The sequence below is a fragment of the Augochlora pura genome, chromosome 3 (genome assembly GCF_028453695.1).
Source record: "Augochlora pura isolate Apur16 chromosome 3, APUR_v2.2.1, whole genome shotgun sequence".
NCBI classification, from domain to species: Eukaryota; Metazoa; Arthropoda; class Insecta; order Hymenoptera; family Halictidae; genus Augochlora; species Augochlora pura.
Genome location: NC_135774.1, coordinates 3,915,971 through 3,932,297, shown reverse-complemented (window position 1 = coordinate 3,932,297; position 16,327 = coordinate 3,915,971).

Here is a 16,327-nt window from a genome sequence, read left to right as displayed (position 1 = left end):
TTTAGTTTTCCACATTATTTTCTACGCAAGGGAGTTAAGAACTGTATTGACACTTACAAGGGAAACCACAATTTTCTTTCTAATGTGTTCTGCGGTTAAAGAAGTTACCTTAATTAAGAGGTTAACTGCCGGATCGGTCACATGCATAGGTGATATTAACGTTTTACTGGGTTTTGAAATTCATTTTTATTGTAATATAATGAACAAACTGAATGTTACTAGAATTTGTAGAATACAAAAGAGTTAAACTATTTCCTGTGATAAATTTTAAAAATCTAGTTTTGGATTCATCAAATGAATGATTTTGATATCGTTGGGAATTTTTGGAGCAGACATTGGATACTCAACGTGTTAATATTCCATTATAGTATACAGGGCAAATCATGTATTTCTTTCACATTAATTGTTTTTATAATTACATTATGTATAAATAAATCTTTCGATCAAAAATGGTTTGGTACAAAGAATAACATACACAGCATGAATAATTTTTGTCTATTTCCCTTTTTTATCAAAATATAAAAGTCATTGGACAAAATGTGAAACATTTACAGATGTATCACTCGCATTGCTTAATCGTAACATAGATTCTACATGCTTACCTTGAATGTAATGGACAATATTTTTGACAGTTCTTACACTAATTTCTGAGATGTTGCAGATTATAATTTTAAAATTCAAGAAGACTATTTTGATAAAAAGGGAATATAGCAACAAATTAATCGTTGTCGTGTGTGCCCCTTTTTGTACCAAAAAAATTTGGTTCGAAACATTTTTATATACAACATGTATAATAATGATAATAATAATAATAATAATAATAATAATAATAATAATAATAATAATAATAATAATAATATTTCTTTTCAATTTTTTTGCAAGCTTTTACATAACTTTAACATGCTCTGTAGTATTGTTTGATGACAATGATTTAATTTCCGAACGGATGCGTCGCCTGTGTGGAATATCATTCTATACGAATTGCCAACATTTGAACTCCGCAAGTTCTAATATAATAAATTAATACTCGATGAAACTGTACAATAATGTTGGCGTGAATGTAAATGATTCATTCGTTATCGAATTAAATGGTAGACCTTGATCGTGATGCTCAACGATTTTACCACGGAGCGCGCCGAACCTGTTTTCCGCCAGGGAAAAATAAACTTCAGAGGAATCGAACCACAAAGGTACAATTATGCGGTGAGTCAAAGCGTTTTTGCTGCTTGATTTTTTGAGCAATTTCAAAGAGTTATCTACTAAACTGATTTACTAACAACCACACTAAATTTGTATTATGCACCATCAAGTTTTCTAACGAGTAATATTCTATTTTATTCCGTAAATCATCGCACGACATATGGAATGATTAATATGTCAATTTCGAACACGCAAAAACAGATATAATTGAATAATCCCTCAGGAGTTTAAAACCATCGTTGCAGAATATTTTGTACAATAATTATTTTTTCACCAGTCTTTATGAGCGACAATATTTTCTTTCGTATAATTTTTATGTTGTTTTTTTCTTACATATTATCTTCTTTTTGTTTGAAAGGATATTTCCCGCGAATAAATGAATAAATAAACAAACTCGGTGAGTCCCCTACAACATAACGTAACAATTCCGAGCGCGGTTCTTTTTGTCACATGATTTTCCTCATCCAACTACAACGCATAATTTCAATAACATTCAATCACTTCGTGGACACTTAACAAGGAACAAATAAATGACGGCTTATCTCATTCCGATTTTTACTAGAAGGATATGAATCCGCCACTTCCATCACTGTCGACTCGTTACTGTCGCAACGATCCTGTTTCTTCGTGCGAAGAATAAGGGCCGGTTTCCATCAGCCGTAGTCTTTTTATTGCTGGTCACCGTTCAACTCAGATAGCTATCCCCTTTGATCGCCATATTTTTTTCACTGGAAATTTCCTTTGTAAGAAATCGGAGCATCCAACAGAAACAAAAACCCCGTGCAGTTAACGAGACATCCTTGGGGAAAACTAAATACAATTAGCGGCACAGCGCGCGTTCCTCAAGAATGGAATCCTTCCCTCGAGTATTCCTCATTTTTTCCTTATCTTCGACAGCTGATTCATTGTTACGCTCAGTTAGATTTTCGAGTCAACGATTTGCGGAATGTTGATCTTGTAGATATCAGACTAATGTTGAAATGCAACAAGGGAGGTCAAAATCATTGGGTTAAAGATTCTAATTAAAATTTTTCCAACGGATATGAAGCATAAATGAGCAGTCGCATATATTGCCGTTTTTAACAACATTCATAATTAAAGTGTGGATTTTTATGCAAAACACAAGTATTCCAATACAATTGCACAGAACAGAAATTAAATATATGATGTGGGGTAAGTTGAAAATAGTGCCACGATATTATTAAATTCGTTTTATGTCTTTTTACCATTTTGTATTTCAGGTAATAATTTTTGCTGTAAATGCATGCGATCCACACTCTACGCATGATTTATGAAGATATTTTACATCCATTTTTTATGGTTTCCATAACTACAGAGGAATATATATTGTTACAAGTATCAGGTTTATGAAATTTTGAATAATTGTAACTTTCGTTTAGAACAACAGAAACATGTTGGTAGTCACGTAACATCTACGCATAGAGTATCAGAAAGACACTGACACGATAAATCGTAATGCGAGTCTATCATAAGTTCGTAATTGCGTGAATATGTGTCGCAAGGTGAACGTTACCTGCTCAGATCTCGTACAGTATAATTTTAGATATTATGATCTATTTATAAACCAACTAAGTCCGAGAGCCAGTGTGGACAATGCCAATATCAATGTATACAGTTGTATCAACCAACTTTCTCCCATCAAAATGTGCATTTTATAAGGAACTTGTCATCCTTCATAAGATTCATGTTGATACTCGATAAATCGTAGATACCACAAAGGAGACAGATCTGTAGATATACAACAATTAAATCTGCATTCGAAGCCATTTTAACTATAAATTTGAAATAATTTTTCTGGCTCATAGTATTTTCTTCCCATGTAGCAAAGTGCACTGATATGCACACGACACTGATTTTTGTGACTGAAATATTTTTGCTTGATCCAATTCTGCGAACATTTATGCAGTCAGCTCGGAATTTTGATCACTGCTGCGTATACATATAAGTGTTGCTACTCAATATGCACAATGTTGTCAGGGTTAATACGTATATTCAAGTGTTGCTTAAACCATTTTATGCCAGAAAAAGGTTATTTTATTCGAAAAACCAATGACTATTGTGGGAGATTGTTTTTATCATTTTTGTTTAATGTATTTTATTATTGTGTTTTCTTATTTTTGAGACCGCTAGATGGTAGCACAGTAGGACGATGTGGGAGTCAAGGAAGGGATGGAGAAGAAGAAGAATCGGAGTCGTCCCCAGAACTTTGTAACGGTTGCCACGTGTATTCAAAATTTAGAATAAACACTTTTTTAGTATTGTTGAGTTAATATAAAGTGTGTTCACTATTTTTTCCAACCTCCTACCCCCACAACTATAATATAAATCTTGCAACTTTTGTAACACATTGATATCCGAGAATTCAGTACATGTCGTTCTTTATGATCACATCATTTTTTATGAAAAGTTATTTAACTAATACTCAGTTTACATCAATCAGAAATATCAATTACGAACATTCCAATTGGAAACAAATGATAAAAAATATGGACTAACAGAAAGAAACAATGAAGTTCAAATTAATCCTTTGCAGTCGGAGCCATTTCAATTGGAAATCCAAAATATTTGCTCAGGCTGATAGCGAATTGAATTTTGTAGCCCGTGCAGCAGTTGACAGCTCTTAACGATTTCCTAAATATAAGTAAATTTTCGAATTGTCGTACTGTCAATTATATACAATTTCGTGTAGCTCTTGTATGTAACTTTGTGGAAAACCATCTCACAATATTTTACCTATGCTGAATTGACGGGTTGAATTCTTAATTTTGAACTTAACTTTTCCAAAAAGTACCTTTTTATCAAAAAACGAAGTGAGAATCTAACGAAATTGTACAAATGTTCACATATTTTTTCCACATATTTACCAATACAAAGTTGTGAAAAGATTCCCTGAGACAATGTGTAAGAAGGATTGAAAGCACTAAATATAAAGTATATTTTCAGATAATAATAACGTATTTACGTTTCATTTTACTCACTTTTTGTCAATATTTTTGCAATGATTTCTTATATTTTTCATGATTCTTTCATTCCTCATATTTCCCTTTTTTCCAATTTCCTTCTACTAATCTAATTCTAATTTATTCTTCTCAATTTCTTTTATTTCCTTCTGTTTTATTCTTTTTATTATTAATATTATTTATATTGAATATTTTTTTATTAATTTTTTGTTTTATCTTTTTAATTATGTTTAGATTATACATATCTTCATTTTACATATTTAGTACGTCCTGTTTATGACTAGGAACTAACCAGCACGCAACATGAGGATTGCAAGAACTATCTCGCTACTCGTGCATCGCCAAAACGTTGCACGCACACACGCATACGCATATAAAACACATGCACTTTTCTGATTTGAAATTCTGTTGATTACTAGAAATTGTAATCAACATTAAATAAAAAAATATAAATACATATGGCCAGAAACGGTGCACCGGTCACGACCGCTACATCTATCTTAGTCTCGTGCGAACAAATTCGTGAGTCATTGTAATCAATTGCCGTTCCTGAAATATTCCCTATCTATATATGAGAAAGGCATTAGAGTTGCTTGGAGATTTATCAGCAGGTCGATAAAGATCCAACTCCCGCGCTTGCCTCTCACGGTATCCAGCCACTGTTCGTAGCGGATACAGACAGCACGGGTAGCCGGCGCGCACCTTGCCGGGGATTGTTCTCAGGTGATTTTTTCAATGGCAGCTATGGTTTTTCATCGAGATTTTACTTCTGCGAACGCCTCTACGTAGACAATAACTTATACAATAGCCGGATAATTAGTTCCCTAATGCAAATCGATCGATTAGAAGCAGGCCTTGAGCGGAACGGAATTGCTGACGCTATGCGGGGGCTCGATTATGGTAATTAGACTGGTAATAAACTCGTCCATTCGATATTCTATGTTGAATTTCACCGTTCGATTTCACGATTACGCAGAGTCCCGTTCGATCAGACAGGGCTCGTCCGAAACTGTTTCGCGCATGTTTTGGACCCACTTTTCAACTATGATTCAAGATAATCGATTCAACGTCGTTCAAATTGCGTCAGAAAACCACTCTCCACGGGTTCGAACGATATTCTCCGAAGATAGGCGGATGCCGAGATAGTGGACCGTTTTAATCACACTTTCGCTACAGGATAATTGTTTGCCTTCTTTCACCTGGTTCTGGGAGAAACGGAAAAGCTGAGTTTCGAGAAAATCGGTCGTTACGAGATGTGATGTAAGACACAAGCCGGTATATTGCGTATCCTCTGACAGAATAAATTTTATTATTGTTTCAGTCAATCGGAAGCAAATTTTATACATTTATGACAAAATTGGATGATTGTTATTTAAAATAGAAGGAAGATTAAAAGAATTAAGAAATATGGCCGACTTATTTTTAATCTATCAAATTGATTGAAGAAAGAATTAACTTACTTATAGTTTCCATTTATTGCAACTAATGTAGATCATTTTTATTTTCCACAAAACTCCGCGGTCTACTTATTACCAAAAATGTAAATCAACGAATTAACGATTTGTGTCACCGCACAGATCGGTCTTGTTTAGCAGCCGGTAAGATAGTATTAACATTGCGTGATTATTCAGTACTAAAGCTCTTTTGATTATATTATTAATAGTACTTTAATCTCCTCTAGTTGCTATAGCGACATGTACGGCAGTACTATAAACACAGCGATATCGGTGACGATCAACCTGTTGAAGCGTAACGAAAATGAAAATACGAATTTGAACAATATTTCAAGTCCACGTAATTTTCATAACACATTATCGGTCGATCATTGGAAATACATTTCAAATGCAAATACATTCATACACGGACATTGTCTGGAAGTGATCATGCAAAAGAAGGAAGATACGTAAGGGGATGCATTATTCAGTAGGTTTTTGCTACGTCGCTTTTTCAAGCAACTGCAGATGTTTTCAAAACTGATAATTCCGCAGAATACTTTATTTCGATGCACGTTCATTATTTCTGCAATTTTCCAGTGCATCCGATATTTTTATCAATATTGCTAAAATAATAGAAACTGTACTGTGCCAGAAAACTCGACCAACATTTTTCGTATTTAAGCAATGTGAAGGAGGAGTAATTGTTTATAGAAGGGGTACAATAATTTGAACCTGTTGGACGCCGGTTAGCATACTTAATCGATCGCTTTAGTCAGATAAAATCGTATTGTGCTTCTGTACGCGTTCATACGTGTAACGTATCCGTTAGGCATACTCAATACCTATTGCTAATGTTTAACGTGTTAATATTTATTACCGTGGGTGTGTAAACCACCGGGATTCATAAGTGACTGATTAACATGTATCCGAGTTGTGCCCACGTATAAGTGAACTGATCCGTAGCACAGAGATAATATCGATTTATGGCTAATTAATCAATATCCGTTGCGATGTAGTTTCATAAATCATCGATTTAATTTTCCGCGATTGGGTAGATTTATACAAATACGTGGTACGTAATGGTGATATGTCTTGCTTGTGATAAATAATTGATCATAATATTGGGTGCTCCGTAAGTCTTCATCCCTTAATTTTCTTAGGAAAGCTGAAAAATCATCCCTTAATATCCTAGAAAACTCGCAAGTTTCGTAATATTAATTGATATAGAGAAAGATAATATTCACTGCGTTTAATGTCACAATTACATTGCATGACATACTATTATATTTTCACAAATACATAAAATATTCTATAGAATGCAGAAGGTGATAGATGAATAAATCAGAATTTTGAAATTATTAATTAGGTATAATTTGGAAAATATATATTTTTATAGCGTCTTTTAAGATAAATTTAGAACATGTAGAAATTAATTTTGTAAAAGCTACTAATTAAGTACATTTTTCACTTCAACTCGCTAAAAATTTTCCAAAACAAATCCTTCGAAATCTGAGATTCGTTCATTCAATCGAAAACGTTGAGCAAGGAAATTTCAAGTCGCCAGAACCTGCAGCAACAAATATCTTTCTTAGGAATCGAAAAAGTTTTTGGGAATGTTCAAATCTGTGCTGGTTTAAATCTATGGTGATTATAAACTGATTATGGTGAAATTTCAAGTCGCCAGAACCTGCAGCAACAAATATCTTTCTTAGGAATCGAAAAAGTTTTTGGGAATGTTCAAATCTGTGCTGGTTCAAATCTATGGTGATTATAAAAAAAAATAAAGGTGATTTGAAAATTAAGTAGGTTAGTTGAACATTGCACTAGGCGCGGCAAGTCATACCTAATTTAAATTTTATATAATTTTCGGAATTTTGGAGGAGCGAGGAGCGGAAAAAAGAGAGGGAAGACTGTTTCGTCCCGGGCTCGCTAGGGGACTCGTCAGTAAGGCGTCCTAGCGGGCCCTGCTTTAGATAGGGATAAGTGTAATTTTTTTTTGAGGTTTGATCGCCATTATACCGTAAGGTTTGGAGATGAGACTCGTGCCTGAGAGCTATGGCCCTCTTACCGATATTTGTGGATAATGATTGTGTGTGGGATTACCTTCATGGGGTTGTGGGTTTTGTGTGTGGCATTTAGGTTAGTATGGGGAAAAAGTTTCAAAGAAAACCCCTGTGAATTAGACAGGAATAAGTGTAATTTTTTTTTCTAATTATTTCTGTGTGATGATAAGAGAATCATTCCTGAGAGCGATAGCCCTCTTACCGATTTGGGTGAGAAGTGGATGATCGTGGGATTATCTTCATGGGGTGTTAGGTTATGTGAATGTCGATTATGTTGGAGTGGGGAAAAAATTTTCAAAGAAAACCCCTATAGTAAATTAGACAGGAATAAGTGTAAGGACGGTTTCGGTGTTTATATACAAATCGGGACGGTTTTAGGTACTAGTGGGAAAGGAATCCATCTGCTGGCGATTGGCGGAGGTAGTCGCCACATCAAGATTAAATATATATTTTTCTTATTCTTGCAAGAATATTTTAACAACAAAGAAGTTGTAATTAGAAATGAAGAAAGTTATAGGTTAAGGGGTTAAGATGAACGCTAAACAATTTTCGTCACGAAACACGCATTGCCTTCTGTCAGATAAGGAATTTACAATAATTTATATTAGCTAAGTGCATGAATATGACAACGGTTATAACTTTGATCACTTATACATATAACATAAGATAATATAATTAATGTAATTCGCAGTATAATATAAGGTAATGTAATGTAAAGTACTCGTAATATAAAATAATATAATATAAAAACAGGCGCTAATAGATCCAAAAAAGATGAGTCAATAAATAAATAATTAAAGGCAAGGGAAACTTTTGGAAAATGATGTAGAATCGTGTTTCGTCTTGCGTTCGTAATGTTCGCGCCACGAAAACCAGGGCGGAAGTCTTTTAATCGGAGAACGGCCGCGGTGCGAGTAATATTGAAGCGGAACTGCGAGAAAAATGCGGCAAGCACCCGCGCGCGCTCCAGAAATGTTATCTTTCCAACAGCATTCCGCCCTGAATTCTACCAGTTTGCCGGCGTAAGCTCGACAATTCGTAACATCACATTCCGGTCGGTGTGAAAACCGATCGGCGAGGAATTGGTGACCATAGTCGCTCGAAGAAGGGAGTCCATTGTCCACGCACTGATCCTGGTGAAGAGGAAGACAAAAACAAAGAGGGAAACAGAGATAAATGCATAGATGGATGGATGGATGGATGGATGGATGGATGGATGGATGGATGGATGGATGGATGGATGGATATATATATATATATAGAGAGAGAGAGAGAGAGAGAGAGAGAGAGATTCATAGATAGAGATAGACAGATAAATTAGATGGATAGAGGTAGAGATAGACAAAGAGAAAAATGGTGGAGCGACTAGAAAGTGCAGCTGTGGACAGGCGCGTATGCAAAACGGGTAGCTGACTTTTCCACAAAAGAAACGAAAGATTTTTTTGTTTTGGTCAAATGAGATCTGGGTGGGTTCAATGGCTCTGCCTCTCCCTTTCCGTCCGCAGAACAGACGCGACGGTGGTTGTGTGCTCGGTCGACTAGCGAGTAACACATGCATCGATAGCTCCGTGATTACTCATGTCCGGGCAAGGCGATTAACGCGAAACGGAAAGCAATTCGACCTCGGCCGGAACCAAACTCAAGGACCAATTATACAGCGACTGGTAGATCGTTTTGCGATTTCGCCGACGGATATCTAACGAAGAATTCGTTTCACCGTTGGTCCGGGGTGTGCTTGCTAGCGAAATTGTTATGTCGATCAGGATTTGGTCTTCAATATTCTAAGCGAACACATTCGTCGAGGTCAGTTGATCTGTAAATATTTCCAGATGGATCTGCTCTGGAACGGTGGTTTCTATGGATTCGGTAGCCGAATGCTGAACCACAATTAACACATACCGGAGTTGGCATATTTTACTCGAATGACGAATATAATTTTATTTGAAAAATTTATTTGATAAATAACTCCACCAGTATTGTAAAAACTTCATTTGTTATTCGCAATAACTTCTGATTTGTACATTTATTCAAATCCAATATTATTCATTGTTTAAAGGAACGCTGTAAGTACAGCAGATCCGTCAATAACATCAAAGAATCCTTTGCTTAACATTTACATTAATACATATTTAAATGAACGTCCATACTTACGAATATATACACTTACCGACAAAAGGTAAGAAACGACGTAATCGTTTGGTAATTTCGGTATATTATACCGTACATTAAAAAACAATGACTTTGGTTCCGAACATGTTTGTACAAGAACCACACTTAAATTGAATCGAAAAAATAGAACAAAAGCTGCATGACAAAACTTTAATCCGCAATATAAACAAAAATATTCCGAGACACGAAGTTTCCTTTCCGACGTCGCTGAGTATAGTTCATATTACAGTTTGTATTAAATATGACAAGAAAGTAACATTTAACAGAAGCTAAAAAACTGACAACATATAGTGAAAATCGTTGCATTATCGCCAAAATTATAAAACGATTCCATAAATATGAAACTTAAAATCGCACCACGTGCTGACAAACCACAAAGAGACATCGATGATAAAATCAATAGTAACGTATATTCTAACATTGTAAGGTTATCAGATTTATATATTTTTATACAGAAGAGATTTTATTATAATTAATTCATTATAAACATTAAGTTCAAAACAATCTACGAAATATAATAGAGGTAGCAATACATAAAAAATGTTTCTTATTTCAGGTCAATGGAACCTCAATCGTTCGAACTAAATAGGCTAACAAATATGCGATTATTAAAACAGTTAGTCACAGTGCCAAGTTTAGACTCTATTGATTTGTGTGGCAAATCGTTTTTCTCATGAATTGTCTTACATTGAGCTGATTACATGAAAGTTAATTCTGATATTGGAGGACCTGACAATCGATGTTAGTCTGTATATTTATTTATTTATCATATGTAATATTTTCAGTCCTGGAATATTTCCAAAGCCTGATTGCGCATAAATTAGGCAGTGTCTTATAATATTGAGTATATCTCAGAAAGTTTTTAATTTATTCGTTTTGAAAATTCATGGAAACTATAACTGCATAAGCAACCTATTGCCTACTGCTAATTATGAAAGTCAGGCGTGCTCAGTGTTTCAGAAAATGAAAATGAAAGGCATAATTAAAGGAGTTCCGTTGCTTAGTTTCTTTTCTTGGTAACTATTATTACGAAATTCTGGATAAAAGTATTTTCAAAGCTGACGTTTAAAACACCTACGTTTACGTCCTAAATATCATAATTTTTACAGTTCAATTACAGAAAACAACACAATAGAAAATCATGTAAATTCCAAAACATGTAAATTTGAACATTTTCTTTTTCAAAAGTACCAAAATATTGTCATTTGAAAATGACGAGACAGTATTTGCACTGATTTATTATAATATACATCTCAAGAAATACGCGTGCTCCGTTATTTCTCTCAAAAGTATATATTCTAATCCAGGGCTCAGAATTATCGGCACGTAACATAAGGATCACTAGGGCTACGCCCCCTGATTTCCGTCGCGCGTCTCGCTCACTCGTAGTCGCCTAAATGCTACACGCAACACGCATGAAGCAACAGGCACACGCACATGACATGCTCCGAGCCAAAAGAGGCGACCACGGGTGAACCAGACGCGTAGTAGAAGTCAAGAAAAATAACTATGCCAGGCGGCGCATGCACAGAGAGTCTCACACAGTGACGAGGTGCGTTTATCGTGCGAATATTACAATTCTGAACTAAAATCAGACAGAGGCTCTGCTTCGCGTTGCCAGCATAGTTCAAAGTTACAGTGTCCACCCGGTAGACGCCCTACACCGCTGTGCGAGACTCCCTGCGCATGCTATGTATTGCGTAGTTAATTTTACTGACTGCACTGTTCAGGAGTCGTAGCCCCCGCAGTCCTTGTGTTGCGTGCCGTTAATTCCGAGCCCTGATCTCAACAATTATACGTTCCATTCTTATATTTCTATAACAGTAATTTAAATATTGATGTGAGCAAACACGCGTTGAACATAAACAAAATACATAAAGTGTTTCTATCTCTCCACAATATTCCTCTGCATAAATATAGTATTTATTCATTTTTAATGTTCTGACACTGTTAAATTAACGATTTCATCCTTACTAAAAGAAAACTGTAATCTATTATTGTGTTTTAGTAGAAATCCGTTAATAACAAGTACTGATCTTTCAATTCATATTTCAATATGTGCGTTAACATGTTGCTCGTGCATAAATTACATATTTGTTTAAAAGTTCAATTTTGTTTACCGAATATCAATCATAGAAGATATGAAAAGCAATACGTATATGTAAATAAGAAAACAAATAACATGCTTTGGAAGAAAATAAAAATAGCAAACTGTAGGATTTTTCCGGGTAAGTTAAAATTTCCGCTAAATGGCAGAATGGTCCAGATTGAGCGTCGTAAAATACTGATTGAATTAAACAGATATTTACAGAGTGTTTGGGTAGTTTAGAGTGATCTGGGATCAGTGCCTATGTTCCTGGAAGTCCTGCGTGGCCGAAAGATAAAGCGTGAGTGAAGAAAAGGGAGATAAGGAAAGAAAGAGAGAGAATAAGTAAGAATGAGGTAGTAAGTGAGACAGAGTGAGAAAGATTATATGGAAGATATGGAGCGCAAGAGAGAGAGAATGGTAAGATAATAAGGAAAAAGACAGGAAAGAGTGGAAGAGCCAAGGGAAAAGGTCGAGGCATTCGAAAGAGAACTGTTACTCTGCAAACTTGTGCGTGCGTAGTGTTGTCGTCGTTGTTGCTATTATTGTGCTTTGTCGTTGTTGTTGCCATAGCTGTCCCCCTTGTTAATACTTTATTCATTTGTTGTCATAAGTCGTAGAAAGTTGTTGTATGATATTGTTAATAAACAATTGCTACATTCGTTATCCTATCTCGTTTGTGTCATTTTGTGTTATCACGGAGTCACGTGGGATTTTTGAACAATAATCCCTACAAAACGTTGCAATAAGTTTCGACTATTCACGTTTGTGTTATTTTCATAGTTACTAGTTCAATATATGTACAAGATAAACGTATAAACTTTACACAAGCGGACAAACATCAAATTTATCCGTAAAATTGATTAATTTGTAACTTTTATTTACGATGAATCGATGATTTACTTACGAATTTATATTATAATGTTATTCCGAATTCTGTAAAATTTGTACGTGGAAGAAAATGTTGACTCGGGTCAACAACCAGAGACATGTCGTAAATGAGTTACTGTAATTCCCGCAATCGCAAAAAGACATTTACATCATCTGTGTTGCTGCGGTAGCGACCTGGGAAACCCGATGATTCATTGCCAGTTTCATGAACACCTCCGAAACGATTTTGGTTCGAACCACAAAAACTTATCTGCCGATTAGAATCAGTTGTTTGTAGATCGCGAGCGCCAAAGTTTTCGTTGTCGAATAATTGCATTTTTTCGTCGACGTTCAAAATACTTTCACGGTCGATACTGCCGCGTACTATCGAAGTCGAACACTGGGTTCTACAATGGGAAATCGTCCTGAGATTGACGGGCTAACAATGAGCGTGCCAATGGCGTGAGGACCACTCTGTCAGGCCACCGAGAGGATTTTAATAATTACGAGAGCTCGCCATTGCGTTGTTCGTCCACCAACACCGACGGTGGGTAGATTCGAAAACAAGCGATCTGTGACTCTGTGTGAAGTCCACGACAGTCCACGTGTAATGTCCGATCACGCCATAAGCTCTGCATCCTGCGAAACTGTAAATTGTCTACCAATTAAATTTTTCTTATAAGCTTACATAAAAAAGTTATAAGCGAAGCTGTTTTTATATTTCTTGTCACTTCAGCCAATTGCAGAATTTGCAAAAAAATTGTTTACACATTGTCGAGTAAAATAGTTATTCCAACATTTTATCAAAATTTAAGTCGTCTGGCCTCGTTTGAAAAAGTTATTCCGTTTTAAGGCAGTTGGCCGTCGCGATCTCTTTCAAAATGTGTCGCGAAAAGTAAACGGTGACAAGTAGACTACCTAACCCAGACATTATCAACAAATTTTTCGTAGTAATTATTTATATTTTTTTATTTGTTTGTTTTATTTCGTATTGGTCTTCAAAATTCAAATCATCCTAAAATTTACGAATATATTTGATTTTTCGCTATACATGTAATTACAATTTAAAAGGCTATTGCCATTTATTCATGATGACTATACTCGTCAGGAACAGTTACCTGATTAAAAAGTGTACAAATACTTTCATGAGTCACTGCAGCTTTTCACTCACGGAAAAATTCTAAAACTTCGTCGAGTTCTGATCTTAAGTATCATACGGTCAAATGCAGTCGTCGACGATCTTCCATTTGACGGCGCAACATGGAACAGTCATTCACCGACATTCCATCGGACCGGTATTAACCCTTTGCAGTCAAGTTGTGACTCTAAGGCACCGCTAAAAATTGTTATATCACGTTTCGAAATAACTTTTATATTATCAAACTTGTGTATACAGTTAAATAGAAATTTTATAAAACATCATATTCGTATATTTCCATCTTATAATTAATAGATTAATAGATTAATAGTTTTCGTTTGGATATCAATAACAATGTAAAAGTTATTTTGAGTCTACAATTAAAGCACGCCACTGTATTCACAGAACTCTTAAAAGTGTAACAGTCGCGTGAGAAACACGAAATTATATAGAATGCAGGTTATATAAAATGAAAAAAATCATTGTTTATTGATGTATGAAATGTTAGTTCATTAAGCTATTATTATTATCAAGCTATGTATCTTGGAACAGAAGGAATATACCGAAATTACCAACGATTGCGTTGTTTCTGAACATTTGTCGGTAAGTGTATATATGTTCTTTAGCTTTAGAGTGTCTCCAAATATTAATAAAAATCTCTAAGAATTCCATCTTATTTTTAAGCTTAGTTTATGCATTATATTTCTATCGATGATAAAATCAAGAGTGACGTATACTCTAACATTGTAAGGTTATCAGATTTGTAAATTTTTATACAGAAGATACTTTGTTATATTTAATTCATTATAAACATTAAGCACAAAACAATTTACGAAATATGATAGAGGTAGCTATACATAAAGAATATGTGTTATTTCAGGGCAATGGAACCTCAATCGTTGGAGCTAAGCAGGCTGACAAATATGCGATTATTAAAACAGTTATTTGATCACGGTATCAGGTTTCGACTACATTAATTTGTGTGGCAAATCGTTTTGATTTTGATTGAATTTCACGTGTGTAGAAAGCAGGCTATATAAAATGGAAATAGTGTAGTTCAGAAAAACGATTTTGCATTTTGACTTAAAATAGCTCCGCTTGCAAAGGGCCAAATGTCTTCTGTGACAATTTATTTCCAATGTTTGTCCTTGAATCGGCGTATATCCGATCGATCCGTGCCTCTCCTAGAGGACGCCGGTAGATCAGGAAGTTCTTTCACTCTTACGTATTTTACCAATGCCACTGGTACACACGTTTCACTGCTCGCTTTTGGGTTAAGGCGTGATCTTGGCCCGTCACTCTTCCGGAACAGTCTCTACCTGCTCGGGCACGCGTTCCAATCCTTCGGAACGTGAACGAGTAACTCAGTTGATTGGACTGGTAAAAAGATTTCACGGGAAACCGCTTTTTACACGTCTCATTGACACGATCTTTCCTACCTCCGTTTATCGTTTTCTTGCAATATTATAATTTCAGCAATTCTGAACACCGTTTTCTGTAACACATTTCAGTCATCGGTAGTAAACGAAGGAGAATAAACATGCTCAAGGTACACTCATTCTAGTTTTGATTTCATTGTTTTGAAGTAACGAAACGTGATAACATTTGCAACGCTATTTTTTATATCTTAAGAGCGATGGTTATAAAATTAACTATAAGTAATACAAATAAATAAATAAAAATGTTAATTTTGTCGGCTGAAGAAATGCCGACTTCAGATACTATCTGAAGTATTTATTTGTAATGGAAATGAGTAAGGAGAGAGTTAACATTAAAATGTAAACAGCCATAATATACTAGTTTTTCCCTGTTCAGTTATTGTACAAGTATAATGTACAATATATTAAAATAATATAATGGTAACTATTTATATCAATAAGACATAACGAAACGTAAGACAAAACATAAATACATTTGCAATTAGTATTCTTCAAAGAAACTATAGTTCTATGTACGGTGGAGTCTGGATGATCCGAGTTGATGTGGGCCGAGACTAACTTAGATAACTGTAAGCTCGGATAATACAGAAGGATCAATGAATATTTATAAAGCGTAAAATCATGAAAAACATTTTGATAACGTAATATTGTTGATGTATATGAGTTTAATTACACAATTATATAATTAACCCTTAATTAGGCGCATTAAGAAAATCACCCAATTAGGCGCATGGGGTCTTAAATAACCCCMAAAAAACATTGGGAAAGGAGTATCAAAAAGGAATAAAACTTAATGGATTTCTATAGTAATTAATAAAGTTCTTTAATATACTTAACTTTAAGAAACAAATACTTACTGTGACCCTGTGGCCCTGACCCCATGCGCCTAATTAAGGGTTAAGTGAATGTTTATTAAATGTTTGATAAAAAATGTTGCAATAGTTT